The 14,865-nt window shown below is 43.7% G+C and overlaps 1 protein-coding gene across 4 annotated transcripts in view; it reads left to right on the top strand.

The window, feature by feature from the left end:
- tbxas1 (thromboxane A synthase 1 (platelet)) overlaps positions 1-14,865 on the top strand; it is a 325,351-nt gene that overhangs the window by 103,592 nt on the left and 206,894 nt on the right. The window lies entirely within an intron of this gene.

The raw sequence follows: 14,865 nt of genomic DNA on the forward strand, positions 1-14,865 counted from the left end.
ATGCTCAACGAAGATTGGTCTCAGGGGTAGAATTGAATTACTAGATCCAGTTAAGCACTATACAGCTTTTCAGGTTGAACTATTGATTTATTGTATTGATACCCAGCACTACTTACATTAGGTTCTTATTACAGAGGAGCTGACAATTACTAATCACGCAAACCTCATTATGAAAAGAGAGAAAGCACTTGCATTTCTGTAGCACCTTTCGCAACCTCTGGACTTCCCAAAAAGCTCAACAGCCAATGAAGTACTTTGAAGTGCAATCACTTTAGTAGTATAGAGAAACATGACCGCCAATTTCAGCACAGGATTCGATAAACAGCAGTGAGAATAATGACCACATAATCTGTTTTAGTATCGTTGGTTGATCGATAAATATTGGCCAGGACACCAGGGAGAACTCCCATGCTCATCTTTGAATAGTGCCATGTGATCTTTTATATCTGCCTGAGGTATTAGACTGAGCTTAACTTCTTATCTGAAAGACGGCACCTCTGACAGTGCAGCACTCCCTCACTTTATTTGTTTAACCCACCCCCACCATATTGATGTATTTAGACTCTACTGTCATAAGTCTTATGTCTCAGTGGTAGCACTCAACTGTGAGTCAGGAACTTGTAGGTTCAAGTCTCACTCCAGAGACTCGAGCACAAAACCTGAGCTAACAATGCAGTGTAGTGCCGAGGGTGTTGCGAAAGGTTGGAGGTGCTGTCTTTTTGGATAAGACGCTAAACTGAGACCTAGTCTGCCGTCTCAGGTGGATGTAAAAGATTGCATGTAACTATTTGAATAAGAGCGGGGGAGTTTTCTCCGGTCTCTAGGCCATATTACTTTAAAGATAATTGCCAAAAGAACCAGAGGGAAGAGGAGGTTTTTTGCTGTGCTGATATTGTGCCATCAATATCAGATATTCACCAAGAAATCAAATAGGGAATTGAGGAGAGTGGTGAGAATGTGAAACTCGCTACCACAGGGAGTGATTGAGACTAGTAGTATAGATGCATTTAATGGGTTAGTTGAGCTAACACAGGCACGATGGACCAAATGGCGGCCTCCTGTCATGTATTATTCCATGATTATGTATGCCTTCAGATTTGGTTATAGAGAAATGCATCTGCTATTATTCTAGTCACTGACTTAATGTGTTGGCAGTTTTCTCACAATTCACTCTGGCGGTAGAGATTCTGCATGGGGGTGGGGGTTATCCCTCATTCCTGTGTAAGTGCCAGGGTACACCTGCTCATGTCCTCCACCAATGACCCTGCAAAAGTTTAGACCCTGCCATCGTTTGAAGGGTTGTTGGGAGATACAAAAACTTGCATTCCTTCAGCTGGCTGGAAGTGTACCTGGGAAGCCTCTACACCAAAGAAGCTGGAAAGTCTGAATGAAGCGTCCCAGGCCAGTGGGGGTGATGCAGGTACCCCTTCCCCAACACATGGAAGAAAGCTGTAGGTGGCTTCTTAGCCCCAGTAGAATCTTTAGGCATGCAGGCTACACTCCTGGCCTGAACCTCCAGGTATGTCCCACATTTTCCCATGGTTCAGGGAGCTCACCTTATCTGACTGGGTGCACCTCCACCTTTGAAGGCCCACGATAAAGGTAACTCAGAATGTAGGGAGTCATTGCTCCCACCCCATCTCTCCCTTATGACAATGGCCATGTCTAAAGGGAAAGCGGATGTTCTGTCCCCCTCTCAACTCCGAGGTTAGGCCAGAAATTGGTGACACTGGGTACCAGTCTAACTTCTGACATTCCAGGAGGCTCCCATTGAAGTTCTAGCAGAGATTACATCTATCTTAGTGCCAATTGCAAACTTGGATTTACTCCAATGTACTTATAGAATGTAAAGCTGAGGAACACTCCTTGTCACTGCCTGCTAATCTAACAATGCCCCTTTTATCCCAACTTTGGCTCCTACAGCCAAATTGGTTTCCTCTTGCTTTAGTTGTAGCCAGTAATCTGTTGTGCAGAATCTTATCAAATGTCTTTGAAAATCCATGCACATGCCAGACTGTATATTAACCGCTTGTGACTTTGTGAAAGCTATATTAGATTTTAATCATAACCTATTATTTATAGGGGTGTGGAATTCAAAAGTAGTGAAGTTATATTGAATCTGTAAAGGACCCTGTTCAGGCTGCACTTAGCGTACTGTGCATAATTCTGGTCTCCATGCTATAAAAAGGACGTGGAAGCATTGGAGAAAGTGTAAAAAGATTTACAGGATGGCACCGAAACAGGGAGATTACATCTACCAGGAAAGGTTGGGGCTTTTTTTTCTTTAGACGTGACGTGATAGAGGTCTTGAAAAACATGAATGGGTTGGACAGGGTAAATGTGGAGAGAATGGTTCCACTTGTGAGAGAATCCAAAACTAGGGGCCATAAATACAAGATAGTTACTAATAAATCCAATAGGGAAATAAAGAGCAATTTCTTTACTCATAGGGAGTGGTTAGAATGTGGAAGTTGGTACCACAGGAATTGGTTGAGGTAAATAACTTAGATGCTTTCAAAAGGAAATTAGATGAGTACATGAAAGAAAAGAGAACAGAAAGATACACTGAAAGGCTGAGTAGAGGCAGATGGAATAGGAGGAAACTTATGTGGAGTATAAACACCAGCACATTCTAGTTGGGCCAAATGGCCTATTTCGGTGCTGTATATTCTAAGCAGAAACGCTTTAGAGACGTCCTCAATGTATCCCTAAAGAGATCAAACGTCTCTGCCGACTCATGGCTTGTGACCATCCTAGACGGAGAAAGTTCATTCGGGAAGGCATCGTACACCTCGATGGACTTCATTGGGAACATGCGGAGTCGAAGTCGAGGTGTTGGAGGGAGTGCACAAACCTCCAAACTACTCATCTACCTGACCCTTCAAGCACCACCTGCCCCTTATGTGGCAGAGTCTGCAGATCACGCATTGGACTGATCAGCCATCTCAAAACCCGCCGAACCGGAGTGGAAGCAAGTCATCCTTGATCCCGGGGGACCGCCAAAGAAAAATATTCTATGTAGTTTTATCTTTTACAAAGCCATGCTGACCCTCCTGAATTCAAGTGCTCATTATATCCAGTTTTGATGCTGAAGTTCAGCAATTTTCCCACTCTTGGTGTCATACTTCCTGGCCTATAGTTACCTGGTGCGTTGCTTCCTCTTTTATATTAAATAATGATAATATTTGCTTCCTTTCAGTGCTCAGATTCTGCCCCAAATCCAGTGAACTTTTGAAGGATGTAACAAATACATCTCCATTTTTCTTACCTGTTACTTTCAATACTCTCATATGAAACTTTTGGCCTGCAGATTTGACCCGCTTAAGTCTCATTATTTTGCACTATAATTTTTCTGTTCAGTGCTTTCTTCCTTTGTGGTTTCCTTTGGTTTCTAGTCAGCCCTGTATGTTATTAATATTATAATAATGGAACAATAGAGCTGATTTCCTATCTGTCACATCAAATTCCGGGTGTCACATTTTCTGATTGCCTCACATTCATATTCATCAAATAGCAACAAGTCAGCAAGTAGAGAACATATTAAGCCCTAATCACATATCAAACCAACAAATCACGCATAAATCACGAGGAAAACCTACCAGTAAGCGACAGATTAAATTACTGTGGGAAGCCAATTCTGAGCTTGGTTTGCCATTTTGAATTTTTCTTCTTAAAATTTACAGGGTAAAAGTTACATTTATAACTTAATAAACACATAAAAGATTAAGTAATTCTGAATACCATGATTAGTCTTACTTTGCTGAGTTGTACTACAAACCGCTTTCTCCCACAAGCCTTCTGATTGCTCATCAACGAATATCTAAATTTAATATTCTACCAAAAGGTAGATTGAGAATTGAGGTGAGAGTGACTGCCCTTGACATCAAGGCAGCATTTGACCGAGTATGGCATCAAGGAGCCCTAGCAAAACTGAGGTCAATGGGAATCAGGGAGAAAACTCTCTGCTGTTTGGAGTCATACCTAGCGCAAAGGAAGATGGTTGTGGTTGATAGAGGTCAATCATCTGAGCTCCAGGACATCACTGCAGGTGTTCCTCAGAATAGTGTCCTAGGCCCAACCATCTTCAGCTACTTCATGAATGACCTTCCTTCAATCATAAGGTCAGAAGTGGGGATGTTCGCTGATGAGTGCACAATGTTCAGCACCATTCATGACTCCTCAGATACTGAAGCAGTCCGTGTAGAAATGCAGCAAGACCTGGACACTATCCAGGCTTGGGCTGATAAGTGCCAAGTAACATTCATACCATGCAAGTGCCAGGCAATGACCATCTCCAACAAGAGAGAATCTAACCATCTCCCCTTGATGTTCAATGGCATTACCATCGCTGAATCCCCCACTATCAACATCCTAGGGGCTACCATTGACCAGAAACTGAACTGGAGTAGCCATATAAATACCATGGCTACAAGAGCAGGTCAGAGGCTAGGAATCCTGCGGTGAGTAACTCACCTCCTGACTCCCCAAAGCATGTCCACCATCTACGAGGCACAAGTCAGGAGTGTGTTGGAATACTTTCCACTTATCTGGATGGGTGCAGCTCCAACACTCAAGAAGCTTGACACCATCCAGGACAAAGCAGCCCGCTTGATTGGCACCCCATCCACAAACTTTCACTCCCTCCACCACCGACGCACAGTGGCAGCAGTGTGACCCATCTACAAGATGCACTGCAGCAACGCACCAAGGCTCCTTAGACAGCACCTTCCAAACCCACGACCTCTACCAATTAGAAGGACAAGGGCAGCAAATGCTTGGGAACACCACCACCTGCAAGTTCTCCTCCAAGTCACACACCATCCTGACTTATATCGCCGTTCCTTCACTGTCGCTGGGCGAAAATCCTGGAACTCCCTTCCTAACAACACTGTGGGTGTACTTACCTCACATGGACTGCAAGGTACAAGAAGGCAGCTCACCACCACCTTCTCAAGGGCAATTAGGGATGGACAATAAATGCTGGCCTGGCCAGCGACACCCACATCCCATGAATGAAAAAAAAATGTTTCTAGTGCACTTGACACTGCAAAATTGGATCTAAGTAAGTGCCGCGGGTCACACAACTCAACACCGTGATTAGAAGAATAAAAGCAAAATACTGCAGATGCTGGAAATCTGAAGTAAAAACAAGAAATGCTGGAAATACTCAGCAGGTTTGGCAGCATTTGTGGAGAGAGAAGCAGAGTGACCCTTCAAGGTCACTGACCTGAAACGTTAACTCTGCTTCTCTCTCCATAGATGCTGCCAGACCTGCTATTTCCGGCATTTCTTGTTTTTAGTACTGTGATTGGAAGTTTCTGTATAAACTACACAGTACTCTTAACAAGGGGAAATATTGAGGACTTTATGAAATGTAAATTTTCAGAGCAGTAAGATTTGGGATTTCTGTCTAGTTTGTTATTATTGAAAAATAATTTCATTTGAGTCACTGAATTGACAGCAAGGTCATAGACGCCACCCTTAAATGCATATTACAGCCTAATAGGCCATCAATTGATGGTACATCAAGGACTCCATATTGGATCCTTGAAACAAAGTTTATTAATTTTTCCATATATGGATTAAATTCCAGCCTAATTCTGTCGGTCATTAACCTCTCCATGAACAAAGTCCAGCTATGGTTCGGTCCTGGATTGGGAAACAGAGCATCAGTAGCAGAATCGAACCGCTGAAGTTAAATGTGAGCACATATGAACAGCTAGTGGGACAAATGGTTAAATCCTTTCTACACATGGATCAATTAAAGTTGAACTGATTGTATCACTCTAAATAATTTATGAACTTGGTTTGATCTGCCTTCATGAAATTTTAAAGTAAAAGTAACATTTAAATTTTAAAAATTCTAAATGGCATTATAAAGTGAAATGGGTATTTCCTCAAGTCAGCTAGAGGTTCATTGGTTTTAAAAGATGTCTTATAGAACACATTCCATAAGCAACAACACCTTTCATTTGTATAGCGTCTTTAATGTAACAAAATGCCACAAGGTGCTTCACAGGAGCTATTGAAAAGTCAAATAAGAATAAAACCGGGCAAACGACATGGCACCGACAAAGGCACCAGAAACAACAAAGACACTGTGCCTAGTGAACCCTGCAAAATCCTCCTGACAAATATCTGGGGTCTTGTGACAAAATTGGGACAGCTGTCCCACAGACTAGTCAAGCAAAAGCCTGACACAGTCATACTCTCACTGTGTGATGCTTTACAGCCAATGTCCCAGACTCTTACATCAACACTTCTGGGTATGTCCTATCCCACTGGCAGGAAAGCCCCACCAGAGGTGGTGGCACAGTGATATACAGTCAGGAGGAAATGGCCCTGGGAGTCCTCAACATTGACTCTGGACCCAATGAAATCTCATGGCATCAGGTCAAACATGGGCAAGGAAACCTCCTCCCTCAGCTGATGAATCAGTGCTTCTCCATGTTGAACATTACTTGAAAGACACATTGAGGGTAGCAAGGGCTACCTCTGAGTGGGGGACTTGTGTCATCACCAAGAGTGGCTTGGCAGCACCACCACTGCTGAGTCCTGAAGGACGTACCTGCCAGACTGGACCTGCGGCAGGTGGCAAGGGAACCAAAAAGAGGGAAAAACGTACTTGACCTTGTCCTCACAAATATAACTGTCACAGATACATCTGTCCTTGACAGTATTGTTAGGAGTGACCACTGCATAGTCCTTGTGGAGATGAAGTTCCATCTTTACACCGAAGCCTTCCTCCATTGTGTTGTGTGGCTCTATCACCGTGCTAAATGGGATAGATTAAGAACAGGGCGGCGCAGTGGTTAGCACCGCAGCCTCACAGCTCCAGCGACCCGGGTTCAATTCTGGGTACTGCCTGTGTGGAGTTTGCAAGTTCTCCCTGTGTCTGCGTGGGTTTCCTCCGGGTGCTCCGGTTTCCTCCCACATGCCAAAGACTTGCAGGTTGATAGGTAAATTGGCCATTATAAATTGCCCCTAGTATAGGTAGGTGGTAGGGAAATATAAGGACAGATGGGGATGTGGTAGGAATATGGAATTATTGTAGGATTAGCATAAATGGGTGGTTGATGGTCGGCACAGACTCGGTGGGCCGAAGGACCTGTTTCAGTGCTGTATCTCTAAATAAAATAAATAAATAACAGATCTAGAAGCTCAAAACTGGGCATCCATGAGGTGCTGTGGGTCAGCAGCAGCAGCATTGTATTCAACCACAATCTGTAACTTCATGGACTGGCAGATCCCTCACTCTACCATTACCATCAAGCCAGGGGACCAACCATGGTTAAATGGGAAGTGTCGGAGAGCATGCCAGGAGTAGCATGAGGCATACCTAAAAATGAGGTGCCAACCTGGTAAAGCTACAACACAGGATCGCATGCATGCCAAACAGCAGAAGCTGCATGCTATCGACAGAGCTAAGTGATCCCACAACCAACGGATCAGATCAAAGCTCTGTAGTCCTGCCACACTCAGTTGTGAATGGCGGTGGACAATTAAACAACTAACTGGAGGAGGTGGCTCCAAAAATATCCCCATCCTCAATGATGGGGGAGCCCAGCAAGTCAGTGCAAAAGACAAGGCTGAAGCATTTGCAGCCATCCTCAACCAGAAGTTCCGAGTGGATTATCCATCTCATCCTCCTCCTGAGGTCCCCTCCATCATAGATGCCAACTTTCAGTGATATCAAGAAACGGCTGTAGGCACTGGATACTGCGAAGGCTATGGGCCCTGACAACATTCCAGCAATAGCACTGAAGACATGTGCTCCAGAACTAGACGCGCCCCTACCCAAGCTATTCCAGTACAGCTACAACATGGGCATTTAGTCCACAATGTAGAAAATTGCCCAAGTATGTCCTGTCCACTAAAAGCAGGACAAGTCCAATCCAGCCAGTTACAACCCCATCAGTTCACTCTTGATCATCAGTAAAGTGATGGAAGCTGTTGTTGACGGTGCTGCCAAGCGACACTTACTCAGCAACAACCTGCTCATCGATGCTCAGTTTAGGTTCTGCCAGGGCCACTCAGCTCCAGACCTCATTACAGCCTTGATCTAAACATGGACAAAAAAGCTGAATTCCAGAGGTGAGGTGAGAGTGACTGCCCTTGACATCATGGCAGCATTTGATCAAGTGTGGCAAAAAGGATCCTTAACAAAATTGAAATCAATGGGAATCAGGGAAGTCTCTTCACTGGTTGGAGTCATATCTAGCACAAAAGAAGATGGTTGTGGTTGTTGGAGGTCAATCATCTCGGCTCCAGGACATTACTGCAGGAATTCCTCAGGGTATTGTTCTTGGCACAACCATCTTCAGCTGCTTCATCAATGACCATCCTCCAACAGGCATCAGAAGTGGGGATGTTCGCTGATGATTGCACAGTGTTCAGTACCATTCGGAACTCCTCAGATAATGAAGTAGTCTGTGTCCATGTGCAGCAAGACCTGGACAACCTTCAGGTGTGGGCTGATAAATGGCAAGTTACATTTGCGCCACACAAGTGCCAGGCAATGACCATATCCAACAACAGAGAATCTAACCACCTCCCCTTGACATTCAATGGTATTACCAATAGCTGAATCCCCCACCATTTACATCCTGGGGTTTACCATTGACCAGAAATGTAACTGGACCAGCCATATAAATACTATGGTTACAAGAGCAGGTCAGAGGCTGGGAATTATGTGGCAAGTATCTCATCACCTGTCTCCCCAAACCCTGTCCACCATCTACAAGGCACAAGTAAGGAATGTGATGGAATACTCTCTACTTGCCTGGATGAGTACAGCTTCAACAACACTCGACACCATCCAGGACAAAGCAGCCTGCTTGATTAGCACACCATCCAACACCTTCAACATTCACTGCCTTCACCACCAATGCACAGTGGCAGCATTGTTTACCATCTGCAAGATGCATTGCAGCAATTCACCAAGATTCCTTTGACCGCACCTTCCAAACCTATGACTACCTACAAGAACAAGGGCAAGAGATGCATGGGAACACCAACACCTGCAAGTTCCCCTCCAAGTCACACACTATCCTGACTTGGAACTATATTGTGGTTCCTTTACTGTCGCAGGGTCAAAAACCTGGAACTCCCTTCCTAACAGCACTGTTGGTGTACCTACATCCCAGTGACTGCAGCGGTTCAAGAAGGCAGCTCACCAGCACCATCTCAAGGGCAATTAGGAATGGGCAGCAAATGCTGGCCTAGCCACCACCACTCACATCTGAAGAATAAATAAAAAAAATTATCAGACAAAAGATGGCACAAAGAAATATTAGGATAGGTGCCAAAAGGTTGATCATAGAAGTAGTTTTTAAGGAGTGTCTTATAAGAGGAGAGAGCCAGTGAGAAGGAGAGGTTTAGGGAGGGAATTGCAGACCTTAGGGCCTTGGCAGTGGAAGGCACAGCCACCAGCTTGGAGTGATGAAAAGCGAGGAAGTGCAAGAGGCCAGAGATCTCAGGATTGTAAGGCAGGAGGAAGATAAAGACAGGGAGGGGGAGGGGGGAGGTAATGGAAGGATTTGAAGACATATGAGAATTTTACAATTAAAGCTTTGCCATTTGTTACATTACACATGAAATTCCATCATACTACTGTTACAAGACTGCGTTGGTTTCTTTTGTAAAATATGTCTTAAAGAACCTACAGTTGAATTCTAGACATTGAGTCATATGGAGATTGTTGAACTTTGTGTTTTAAAAAACAAAAGGGAAGGTCAACAGAAGGTTGGCTGGTGGGCAGATCTTACAGGAAAGCATCTGTTTGCAAATACCCCAACAGGGGATTGTGTTTTGGCTTGAAGAGATATTTACAAGGAAATGACAAGTCAAGATTTATGGTTGTCACAAGGCTTGTTTCTGAAGGATTTTGGTTTCATTTTTGAACTGTTAAAAACAGTCAGTTGGAGTTTGCTTATTGACCTGCCAGGAGAACAGAAGAAGATCCAGCTAACCCATCTTTCGCTTGGAAGGCAAATCCTGTGTCAAATGTGTTTCCTGTTGCCTCCTGTATCTGAAGAAATCCTGCATGTTTGCAGAAACCTTGCATCTTTGAAGGAAATTGACACCTTTGTTGCTGCACCTCTGATGCATGACCTATGTGAAGCCTTCTGTAGCTGCATCCTTTTGAAAGCCTACCCAGACTGATCACCAACATCGCCTGGAAAGAACTGTTCTAGGAAGATTCCATTGACAGCTCCCAATACTCCTTTGGGACACCTTGCCAATACAAAGGACATCCATACCTTCTTTTCAATCTAAGTGTTTTTTTATTCCTTCTATTTCTTTGTAACAGCTGTAAACAAAAATCCCTTGTTTCCCAGTTAACTGGTTGTGTATGTATTGTGTGTATGCATTAGGGCTAGGATAAAATAAGAGGCTTAAATATTTCAATTTGCGTGTATGTTTACTTTATTATTGTTTAAGACGTGGTTTATAATAAACAGATAATTGTTTATTAAAGAAACCTGGTTGGTGTGCTTTATTCTGAGGGAAAATAGAGTATCTGATTGACCAGTTCGTTAAATTGGAAAATTTAACTATGTTGTGACCTGTGGAGAAGTGGGACTGAATTAACAGTGCACTCCTCCTGCCTTGGTCGTAACACCACGTAGTTTGCTAGCAAGCTATTGCATATGTATCTATGTCATTAATTTATTGCTGCTGACAGAGAACCAGTGTAGGTCATTGAGCACAGGGTTGATGGGTGAATGGGATTTGGTGCAAGTTAGGATATGGGAGGCAGAGTTTTGGATGAGCACAGGTTTATGGATGGTGCGAGGTGGGAGGCCAGCCAGCAGAACATAGGAATAGTCAAGTCTCAGGTAACAAAGGCATGGATGAGGATTTCAGCAGCAGGGGAGCTGAGGCAGGAACGGAGTCGGGCGATATTACGGACGTGGGAATAGTGGACTTCGTGATGGAGAGGATATGGGATTGAGGCTCAGCTCAGGGTCAAATAGGACTACAAAGTCACAGCTTCATGTCAGAGCCTCTGCTCCTTCCTTCAAATGCCCTCTATAACCTAGCCTACCAACAGTGTCTACCCGCAACCCCCTCTTCCTCTAATTTGTCCATTTGGCATTCTCCCCCTTCAAGAGCCCTTGAAATGAGTACTACAGTAACTCATTTTTTTGAGCAAACTTTGTGCTAACTCGTGCGTTTTGCACCATATGGATCAAGAAGAGAGAAAGGTAGAGTCTAACCTCGTCAAAGCCCAATTCAGTCCAAGGCCTTCGTTACAATACGCCTTTCCCAACTATCTTCATCAGATTACATAGCATTACAGAGTAAAGTCCCAGGGCAGAATGGTGCAGCAAGGAAGTAAGAAAAGAGTAAATGAAAAATGAACTGAAGTGAGAGAAAAGAGGGAAAGTAGAAAAGAACAAAAAAGAGAAATGAGAGAAGAGGAGTCAGTAAAAACAAGAGGCTGAAACTGCAGCAATCAACACAAGTATATTTTGAAACTGACCAGAGAGGAGGTTTGCAGTATCTGGTCAAAATGTACACTTCTGAATATGCAGTATCCTGTAATTCTGAAGTGTGCAGAACATAAAGAGACTGCAGCCTGTATAATGGAATATTTAATAGAGTTCACACAGTTACTTCAAGTCCAGTGGTCATCCATCAGTGTCAGAGAGTGTGCAGAGCAGACTCATGTTCTTTGTAGCTTGCCCTTTCAGCTTCAAACCACAATTAGTCCAACTGCTCTTTTCGTGCAGACTGGATCCATATTTTTTTATGCAGGTCATTACTGTATCCTGGTTGTTCTTTCCATCTTTGCTCCATAAAGGAAATTGGAAGTTTTGTACACAGTTGAGTTTTTAAAATTCTTTCGTGGGATGTGAACGTCGCTGGCTAGGCCAGCATTTATTGCCCATTCTTAATTGCCCTTGAGAGAGTGGTGGTGAGCTGCCTTCTTGAACTGCTGCAGTCCATTGTGGGGTCAGTACAAAAGTCTTACAGGAATAAAACCAACTTATCCACACTAAACTAAACCTGACATTCATATTGTGCATGCAGATCACACCCTTCACCCTTGCCTGTCCCTCACTGCTACTGAAATGCTAATCTGTGTCGTTATCCTCCCCAAGATTGACTTCTGCAGCCTCCAAATCTTTCCTGCCTCCACAGGTTCCAACATATTCAGACTTCAATGTCCTCTCCTGCACAAAATCTGGTATTCCTTTATCCCTAACCTTACCTAACTCCACTCACTCCTCACAACTCAATGAATTGAATTTAAGGACCCCATTCTTGATTTCGAATCTCTCCAGAGCCTTATCACACCCTAGGTCAGCCACCTCCTTCAGCCATAAGACCACTGCAAACACCCTCCAAAGCCCTGTCACCAGATTGCTCCTCATTTCACATACCCTCTGCAGCACTATTAGTTCCCTTTGTTTGAATCACTATGGCTGTACACTTTGGAACTCGGTCCTTGCTTACTGCCATGATTCAATATGTAGCGCACTTATCCCTGAGTCAGAAAGTGGTGGGTTCAAGTCTCATCGTCTGATTCTAGAGACTCAAGCACAAAATATAGGTTCTCACTCCAGTGCAAGGAGTGCTACACTGTTGAAGGTGCAGTCTTTTGGATGAGATGTTAAATTGAGGCCCCATCTACGCTCTAAGGTAGACGTACAAAATCCCATGGCACTGCTTTGAAGAAGTATCCTGATCAATAGTTACCCCTTAACACCACAAAAACATTATCTGGTCATTATCACATTGCTGTTTGTGGGAGCTTGCTGTGTAAATTGACTGCCATGTTTCCTACTTACAACAGTGACTGCACTTCAAAAGTAATTCATTGTGTGTAAAGTGCTTTAGGACTTCCTGTGATTGTGAAAAGCGCTATATAAATGTGAGCCTTTCTTTTATTTAACCTTTACAGCTCTTAACACTGAATTCCAGAGGTGCCCCTAGACTGTGTTTAATATATCCAGGGTAGGATTTTTAACTATCCCTCCCACAGCTGATTTGTGATTGAACTTGATGCCATTATTAAACAACAATACATTTCCCTTCCCTCCTCTGTTATTGCTAATCTTTTTATCTTTCCCCTCAATGGCTGATGAAAGACAAGTTATCTCTAGACTCATAGGCTCCCTTTTGCTTTTCCCATTTCTGATTCTAAGAAGAAAGTGACTCAATAATCACCATTGTCCAGGAGTTCTTGTCGCGGCTCCCAGAGTTATAGGAATAGGTGCCAGTTACGTACAAACTTTGCAGCATGATTCCCACTACAGTGACTCATAACTAGGTAGACCCAGGCTAAAATAGAGAAGCAATGGAGCTGGCTTCCAAAATCTCAGAACATCTTACATGAGTTGGTGAGATTGCAAAGGGCTAGGATCAGTTGAAGTTGAAAGGCAAATAAGTTACCTCTAGGAATGGGTTTGAAACCTTTCTGTGTTATCATTACCCATGGATGCTCATGAGAAGTATGTGTATTCATCTGTAATTGACTGAACCTCAGAAGCCTTCAATAATATAAACTAGATCATGGGATAGCAAGTCAGAACATTGACCCACTTACTACTACAAATAAAACGGGCTGGAAATTCAGTACCTTAAAGGGAGACACACTGGAAGCATTTCTAAGACATTTAAATGAAAAAAAATTAAGCCTGAGCGGCACTGAGCTAGGGCGGCGCAGTGGTTAGCATCGCAGCTTCACAGCTCCACGGACCCGGGTTCGATTCTGGGTACTGTCTGTGCGGAGTTTGCAAGTTCTCCCTGTGACCGCGTGGGTTTTCGCCGGGTGCTCCGGTTTCCTCCCACCGCCAAAGACTTGCAGGTGATAGGTAAATTGGCCCCTAGTGTAGGTAGGTGGTAGGGAATATGAGATTACTGTAGGGTTAGTGTAAATGGGTGGTTGTTGGTCAGCACAGACTTGGTGGGTCAAAGGGCCTGTTTCAGTGCTGTATCTCTAAATAAAAATGCTAACTCTCCCAAGTAGAGTTTGATCTCTGAATTAGGAAGTTGTGGGTTCAAGCCCCACTATAGACTTGAACATATGACCTTCGCTGACCCTTCAGTGCAGTACTGAGGGAGTGCTGTATTGTTGGACAAGCCATCTTTCAGATGAGCTGCTAAACCGTACACTCATCTGCCCTTTCAGGTGGATATAAAAGATCCCATGACACTATTCAAAGAACAGCGGAGTTCTCTTAGTGTCCTGGCCAACAATTATTTTTCATCCAATACCACCAAAAGCAGGTTAACTGGTCATTCATCTTAACGTTAACAACAGTGACTGCACGTCAAAAATAATTCACTGGTTGCAATGCACTTCGAGACATCTGAGGATGTGAAAGCACTGCATAAATGTAAAATTCTTCCACGTCTCCCAATACAATATATGTGGGAAATAGCCTGCTATTGGAGTTGCATTAAGATATATTTAAACAGAATGGAAATTACTCAGTAGGGATTATTTCCGTGTGCGTACTGCTGTGGTCTAGATTTTCTTTTCACCTCCAAAATACATGTAAAAGGACACTTATGACATGGCACCTATGTGAGCAATTCTGTACCAGTGCTGTTTGTGTTCTTTTGGGAAATTTTTCTGCACTTCTCTCCAGAATGTAGAAACTATTACTAAGGAGCATTCACACAGATCCCAGCAACCACCCCCCAGTACCTCAGTAAGTAGCAGTTCTTTCTGCCTGAGACTAGGCAGTGAGTATCCAATGGGCATTGGACCATGGGGAGCATCAGAACTGAGCCAAATCCTTTCCTCACCTGGTGGGGGTGGGTGGTCACTGATTTGCGATCTGGAGTGGGAACCCTGGCTGATATCTCTGCTGATTGGCCTGTGGCGATGATGCTATTCATATCACC

The sequence above is a fragment of the Heterodontus francisci genome, chromosome 18, assembly GCF_036365525.1.
Source record: "Heterodontus francisci isolate sHetFra1 chromosome 18, sHetFra1.hap1, whole genome shotgun sequence".
NCBI lineage: Eukaryota > Metazoa > Chordata > Chondrichthyes > Heterodontiformes > Heterodontidae > Heterodontus > Heterodontus francisci.